The sequence below is a fragment of the Schistocerca americana genome, unplaced genomic scaffold (genome assembly GCF_021461395.2).
Source record: "Schistocerca americana isolate TAMUIC-IGC-003095 unplaced genomic scaffold, iqSchAmer2.1 HiC_scaffold_1306, whole genome shotgun sequence".
In the NCBI taxonomy this organism is placed as follows: Eukaryota; Metazoa; Arthropoda; class Insecta; order Orthoptera; family Acrididae; genus Schistocerca; species Schistocerca americana.
The window spans coordinates 22,501-30,000 of record NW_025725379.1 but is presented as its reverse complement, the minus strand read 5'-3'; the positions used below and the strand labels follow the sequence as shown (position 1 = coordinate 30,000).

At 54.9% G+C, this 7,500-nt stretch overlaps 3 non-coding genes across 3 annotated transcripts in view; all 3 read right to left on the bottom strand.

The window, feature by feature from the left end:
• LOC124564262 overlaps positions 1 to 352 on the bottom strand; it is a gene marked incomplete at its 3' end in the record, with an annotated part of 3,844 nt that extends 3,492 nt beyond the window's left edge. The window contains exon 1 of the ribosomal RNA XR_006970538.1: positions 1 to 352. This exon is cut by the window's left edge and continues 3,492 nt beyond it. This is a non-coding gene — a ribosomal RNA (large subunit ribosomal RNA).
• Positions 353 to 540: 188 nt separating this feature from the next.
• Positions 541 to 695, bottom strand: LOC124564264. The gene has a single exon (XR_006970540.1). It is a non-coding gene; the product is annotated as a 5.8S ribosomal RNA (ribosomal RNA).
• Positions 696 to 1,046: 351 nt separating this feature from the next.
• On the bottom strand, positions 1,047 to 2,956 carry LOC124564259. Its single transcript, XR_006970535.1, has one exon. It is a non-coding gene; the product is annotated as a small subunit ribosomal RNA (ribosomal RNA).
• Between the last annotated feature and the right edge of the window lie 4,544 nt (positions 2,957 to 7,500).

Genomic DNA, 7,500 nt, shown 5'->3' with positions numbered 1-7,500 from the left:
CGGTCTCGTGGTCATATTTAGTCTCAGATGGAGTTTACCACCCACTTGGAGCTGCACTCTCAAGCAACCCGACTCGAAGGAGAGGTCCCGCCGACGCTCGCACCGGCCGCTACGGGCCTGGCACCCTCTACGGGCCGTGGCCTCATTCAAGTTGGACTTGGGCTCGGCGCGAGGCGTCGGGGTAGTGGACCCTCCCAAACACCACATGCCACGACAGGCGGCAGCCTGCGGGGTTCGGTGCTGGACTCTTCCCTGTTCGCTCGCCGCTACTGGGGGAATCCTTGTTAGTTTCTTTTCCTCCGCTTAGTAATATGCTTAAATTCAGCGGGTAGTCTCGCCTGCTCTGAGGTCGTTGTACGAGGTGTCGCACGCCACACCGCCAGCCGGCTGTGCACGCTACCGAGTAAGTACCGGTATGCGAACCGCCAGGCGACGGGCGCGCATCGCACGTTTAAGGAGGCGCGGCCGGCCCCACAGGCGGCCGCGACGCTCCCAGGTCTGCGAAGCGGGGCAAACGCCGCGCGCTTCAGTATACGTAGCCGACCCTCAGCCAGACGTGGCCCGGGAACGGAATCCATGGACCGCAATGTGCGTTCGAAACGTCGATGTTCATGTGTCCTGCAGTTCACATGTCGACGCGCAATTTGCTGCGTTCTTCATCGACCCACGAGCCGAGTGATCCACCGTCCTGGGTGATCTTTTCTTAGTTTCCACTGTCTCTTTCAAGACAGTTGCATAGGCGGGACGTAGGCGTGTGGCGGCCCCTGTTCAAGCGTTCTGTGTCCAACAGCCTCACGGCCGATGGGCGTCGTACGGCTCCACACCGGAGCGGACAGGCAGTCGGGCGAACGTCATTCAAAACCGGCGCCAGGCGCCAGGTGCCGCAGGCCAGCCGCTCCAGCGCTTCAGCGCTCGTACCACACAACATTGGCGTTAGTTTTGAGAAGCACGCGTGGTTCCGCACGCGGCGCACGGCTACTGCGAGCCGTACAGGTAGCGTGTTGCGCGACACGACACGCACATCGAAAGACATGCAGTCTAGTCGGTAATGATCCTTCCGCAGGTTCACCTACGGAAACCTTGTTACGACTTTTACTTCCTCTAAATGATCAAGTTTGGTCATCTTTCCGGTAGCATCGGCAACGACAGAGTCAATGCCGCGTACCAGTCCGAAGACCTCACTAAATCATTCAATCGGTAGTAGCGACGGGCGGTGTGTACAAAGGGCAGGGACGTAATCAACGCGAGCTTATGACTCGCGCTTACTGGGAATTCCTCGTTCATGGGGAACAATTGCAAGCCCCAATCCCTAGCACGAAGGAGGTTCAGCGGGTTACCCCGACCTTTCGGCCTAGGAAGACACGCTGATTCCTTCAGTGTAGCGCGCGTGCGGCCCAGAACATCTAAGGGCATCACAGACCTGTTATTGCTCAATCTCGTGCGGCTAGAAGCCGCCTGTCCCTCTAAGAAGAAAAGTAATCGCTGACAGCACGAAGGATGTCACGCGACTAGTTAGCAGGCTAGAGTCTCGTTCGTTATCGGAATTAACCAGACAAATCGCTCCACCAACTAAGAACGGCCATGCACCACCACCCACCGAATCAAGAAAGAGCTATCAATCTGTCAATCCTTCCGGTGTCCGGGCCTGGTGAGGTTTCCCGTGTTGAGTCAAATTAAGCCGCAGGCTCCACTCCTGGTGGTGCCCTTCCGTCAATTCCTTTAAGTTTCAGCTTTGCAACCATACTTCCCCCGGAACCCAAAAGCTTTGGTTTCCCGGAGGCTGCCCGCCGAGTCATCGGAGGAACTGCGGCGGATCGCTGGCTGGCATCGTTTATGGTTAGAACTAGGGCGGTATCTGATCGCCTTCGAACCTCTAACTTTCGTTCTTGATTAATGAAAACATACTTGGCAAATGCTTTCGCTTCTGTTCGTCTTGCGACGATCCAAGAATTTCACCTCTAACGTCGCAATACGAATGCCCCCGCCTGTCCCTATTAATCATTACCTCGGGTTCCGAAAACCAACAAAATAGAACCGAGGTCCTATTCCATTATTCCATGCACACAGTATTCAGGCGGGCTTGCCTGCTTTAAGCACTCTAATTTGTTCAAAGTAAACGTGCCGGCCCACCGAGACACTCACTCAAGAGCACCCTGGTAGGATTGCAACGGGGTCCGCCTCGGGACGCACGAGCACGCACGAGGCGCGTCGCACGCCTTCAGCTCGCCCCACCGGCAGGACGTCCCACGATACATGCCAGTTAAACACCGACGGGCGGTGAACCAACAGCGTGGGACACAAATCCAACTACGAGCTTTTTAACCGCAACAACTTTAATATACGCTATTGGAGCTGGAATTACCGCGGCTGCTGGCACCAGACTTGCCCTCCAATAGATACTCGTTAAAGGATTTAAAGTGTACTCATTCCGATTACGGGGCCTCGGATGAGTCCCGTATCGTTATTTTTCGTCACTACCTCCCCGTGCCGGGAGTGGGTAATTTGCGCGCCTGCTGCCTTCCTTGGATGTGGTAGCCGTTTCTCAGGCTCCCTCTCCGGAATCGAACCCTGATTCCCCGTTACCCGTTACAACCATGGTAGGCGCAGAACCTACCATCGACAGTTGATAAGGCAGACATTTGAAAGATGCGTCGCCGGTACGAGGACCGTGCGATCAGCCCAAAGTTATTCAGAGTCACCAAGGCAAACGGACCGGACGAGCCGACCGATTGGTTTTGATCTAATAAAAGCGTCCCTTCCATCTCTGGTCGGGACTCTGTTTGCATGTATTAGCTCTAGAATTACCACAGTTATCCAAGTAACGTGGGTACGATCTAAGGAACCATAACTGATTTAATGAGCCATTCGCGGTTTCACCTTAATGCGGCTTGTACTGAGACATGCATGGCTTAATCTTTGAGACAAGCATATGACTACTGGCAGGATCAACCAGGGAGCTGCGTCAACTAGAGCTGAGCAGCCGGCCGCCCGGGAGTGTGTCCCGGGGGCCCGCGCGAACACGCAAGCGTCCGCTCAATTATTCTGCAAACAGGAGGAGGCTGAGCTCCCCTGCACAATACACCTCGAAACCCTCTCAGGTCCCGGCGGCGCGCAGCGCCGTCCTAAGTACTTGGTCGGGTTCGAGAGAGGCGCAATCGCCCGGAGTTTGGCGAGTAGACGCTTTAGGTGCGACCACCCGTGCTCCCAACTGAGCTTGCCGCTGCCGACAGAGGCCCGGGAGCGTGCTGTCGTGGCATTGCCGGCGGGAGACAACACGCGCCACCTACGGTGGCCGGCAGCTCCAACGCCAGCGCCACAGAAGGACAAAAGCCCCACTTGGGTGCCGAAGCGAACGCGCCAACACGTCCGCACAGCTGCGATACAAACCACCTGCGAGAACCGCAGAGGCGACCGAGCAGCAGACGGCGTCGCGGCGCCGAGCGCCGGGCGGCGGCGCATCCTCAGCGCACACAGTCCTCAATCGGACCAGCACACTGCAGATGTCCACCGCGCTTCGCACCGGGCCCGCGAGGACCTACTTTGGCCGCACGGCGCCGCGTGCAGGTGCGCCGGCGCGCAGCTGCGCCGCCTGCCGCCTCCGTCGGCCGGCGCGCCTGCCACTGGCCGCCCCCACCAGCCGGCTGTAGCGCGTGCGCCCACGCACCGCGCGGCCAGCACGCCGGGAGGCCCCCCCTCACCGGCCGGGGGGACGGTCCCACCCAGCCACCGCCGCGTATCGCTTCACACCCACATGCCATTCACGTTCGTGGGCATGGTGGGTATCGCTGAAACAACCGGTTGTAGCTCAACCGATCGTCGCCATCACTGATTCACCTCTAGCGAGAACAACCGCACCACAACGGTTTACCAGTTGTTCATTTTGCGTAACGTCACCAGCAAACGTAGACGTCCATCGCCATTTGCAAATTCAACGATTGTTGCATGCCTGTGTCAGGTGTCACGACACACTATGTCTGCCCACATACACGCAACAACATGTGCACGCTTCGCGAACACGTGGAAGGTGGCCCCCGTACGTATGCGATGTCCATTGCGCGAACGACTGTCAACCGGCCTCTGTCGCATGTCGCAGATGTGGAACGCAGTGCACCATGCTATCACGGTGAGTGAGAAGAGACGACTACGTCTGACAACACGCGCCACTACATCAACAGACGGCTCATGCTGATCGCCATCCACGGCATACCATACTGCAATCCAGCTCTTATAGGGAGACGACACGTAGCTGAGTGCACAATATTTGGACCGTATGGTTCGCCGTTGTTGGCGCAGTCGTGGTACGGTCACACATGTACCACGATGTATCATTCAGTACATGAGGACCAATGTGCAGTACAGTGTGTGATTTGGACGTACAACATCAGCGGACAGTTGACACAAGCCGTACCACAACGTAGGCTGTGCTTCGCCATGCGAATGCCAATGAACAACTGCGAAGGGCATTGAGCATGTACGTCCTGCTGCCATCCGCATTACAGTGTATAGCTGCAAGGTGTTTAACATGAAGCGATACTCTGGTCCGCATTACAGTGTATAGCTGCAAGGTGTTTAACATGAAGCGATACTCTGGGGACCGGGCAGTGCGGGTAGCAAACTATATTGCGGGGGTTGCAGTTAGGCAACACTACACTAATTTAACGCGTCGTATGACAATTACAGAGCAGGTTAAGGCCCAACGTGTTGGTTAGCCCAAGGTGTTGGTTAAGGCCCAACGTGTGTTGGGTTAAGGCCCAACGTGTGTTGGGTTAAGGCCCAACGTGTGTTGGGTTAAGGCCCAACGTGTGTTGGGTTAAGGCCCAACGTGTGTTGGGTTAAGGCCCAACGTGTGTTGGGTTAAGGCCCAACGTGTGTTGGGTTAAGGCCCAACGTGTGTTGGGTTAAGGCCCAACGTGTGTTGGGTTAAGGCCCAACGTGTGTTGGGTTAAGGCCCAACGTGTGTTGGGTTAAGGCCCAACGTGTGTTGGGTTAAGGCCCAACGTGTGTTGGGTTAAGGCCCAACGTGTGTTGGGTTAAGGCCCAACGTGTGTTGGGTTAAGGCCCAACGTGTGTTGGGTTAAGGCCCAACGTGTGTTGGGTTAAGGCCCAACGTGTGTTGGGTTAAGGCCCAACGTGTGTTGGGTTAAGGCCCAACGTGTGTTGGGTTAAGGCCCAACGCGGGTTGGGTTAAGGCGCAACGCGGGTTAGGTTAAGGCGCAACGCGGGTTAGGTTAAGGCGCAACGCGGGTTAGGTTAAGGCGCAACGCGGGTTAGGTTAAGGCGCAACGCGGGTTAGGTTAAGGCGCAACGCGGGTTAGGTTAAGGCGCAACGCGGGTTAGGTTAAGGCGCAACGCGGGTTACGTTAAGGCGCAACGCGGGTTACGTTAAGGCGCAACGCGGGTTACGTTAAGGCGCAATATAGGTTAGGTTAAGGCGCAATATAGGTTAGGTTAAGGCGCAATATAGGTTAGGTTAAGGCGCAATACGGGTTAGGTTAAGGCGCAATACGGGTTAGGTTAAGGCGCAATACGGGTTAGGTTAAGGCGCAATACGGGTTAGGTTAAGGCACAATACGGGTTAGGTTAAGGCACAATACGGGTTAGGTTAAGGCACAATACGGGTTAGGTTAAGGCACAATACGGGTTAGGTTAAGGCACAATACGGGTTAGGTTAAGGCACAATACGGGTTAGGTTAAGGCACAATACGGGTTAGGTTAAGGCACAATACGGGTTAGGTTAAGGCACAATACGGGTTAGGTTAAGGCACAATACGGGTTAGGTTAAGGCACAATACGGGTTAGGTTAAGGCACAATACGGGTTAGGTTAAGGCACAATACGGGTTAGGTTAAGGTACAATACGGGTTAGGTTAAGGTACAATACGGGTTAGGTTAAGGTACAATACGGGTTAGGTTAAGGTACAATACGGGTTAGGTTAAGGTACAATACGGGTTAGGTTAAGGTACAATACGGGTTAGGTTAAGGTACAATACGGGTTAGGTTAAGGTACAATACGGGTTAGGTTAAGGTACAATACGGGTTAGGTTAAGGTACAATACGGGTTAGGTTAAGGTACACATTGTTGTAAGGAAAGGTGTTTTGGGGGGGGGGGGGGCCGGTTTGTTGATTGTGATTATCGTAAGTAAATGACTGCGGCATCATCTGATTTGCCACGTCAGGGTGCACCTTTGGCTCATAACAGGCGGCGCTCTGATTCCATGCTTGTGGCAGACCTGTGTCTTTCATTCCTGCCATTGTTTGTGTGGTGTGACAGGAGGCAGTATTGTGATGTTGGGTGCACCCCTGTGTAGGACATGTGTGGGTGTTGGTGGCTTAGCTGAGCAATGGTGGTTGTCGGAAGGGTGAGATATTCTGTTTTGTGAGTGGACCTCCCGGTCTGGTTATGATAGTGTGGATTGTCTAATGTGGCAGAGAGGATGCACTGGGTGTTGTTCCATGCTGGTGCTTACATATTGTCTGTGTGCCTGTTACAGGCAGAGAGTAGTGCGTGATAAGAGTGTCTGGCTGACGTGTGATTGTGAGCAGAGTCTTTCAGCATGTATACGGACAGTTGTATACATTATCTGTATTCTGATGGCTCTATCTATTACTAATCAGCGCCGTGTATACGTTTAATCCGGTTCCAGTCGAAACTATTGTATCTCTGTACATTAGTGACACGGCGAGCCCGCTATGTAGTTACTCGTCTCGGCAGCTTCCACCGGTGTATCGCAAATGATTATAAGGAATCAGTCTAGTCGTCAATACCGATAGTGTGACGTCACATGTCTGGGGTGGGGGACGCTGCGCCCTTCCGGTGGGTCATGGCCTAGGAAGACTCTTCCCACGCAGGGGGGCTTGGACTGTCATTGACTCTTCCGAGTAATATACTTGCCGTACGTTTTTGCGACTGCGAGTGCAACGCTCACCGGTACCGACATGGATGGAGCGCCTCCTAGCTGCCGCTGAGCATCTGCATTCGTACAGAGAGCAACGCGATCGCGTCTGTAGCTCGTACGTGGTACAGCTCGCAGCTCATGTATATGGACAGCGGGAATGTCGCATATTGGACATAACTCTTCATGAAACGCACGTTATAGGGGTGGATTGCACATTGCGAGTGCGAGCAAAGTCCGCCGTTCATCCGCTGGAGTTGCGAGTCGAGCGGTTGGGGTGGGGCACGAACGGGTGCAGGTGGAGTGATTGCCGGTCCACGACTTCGTGCGGCAGAGGCGCTGGCGTTGGGGTGCTGTTGTCGACAGAGGATGCAGGCTTTGTGGGTGGGGTCGAAAGAAGGGCACTGTGGGCCCATGGCTGTCTTAGTCGGCTTGGCGTCTCATAGATGCCGGTATCGTCGTTGCAGGAGGTCATGTTGCGGGAGACCTACAGATGGCGGTGTGTTTTGCGGTGCGCTCGACATGGCGGACGTAGTGTTGTCAGATTCGCATAGATGGAGGTATTGCATGTGGTTTCGCCGTATTTTCATAGATGGCGATACTGTTT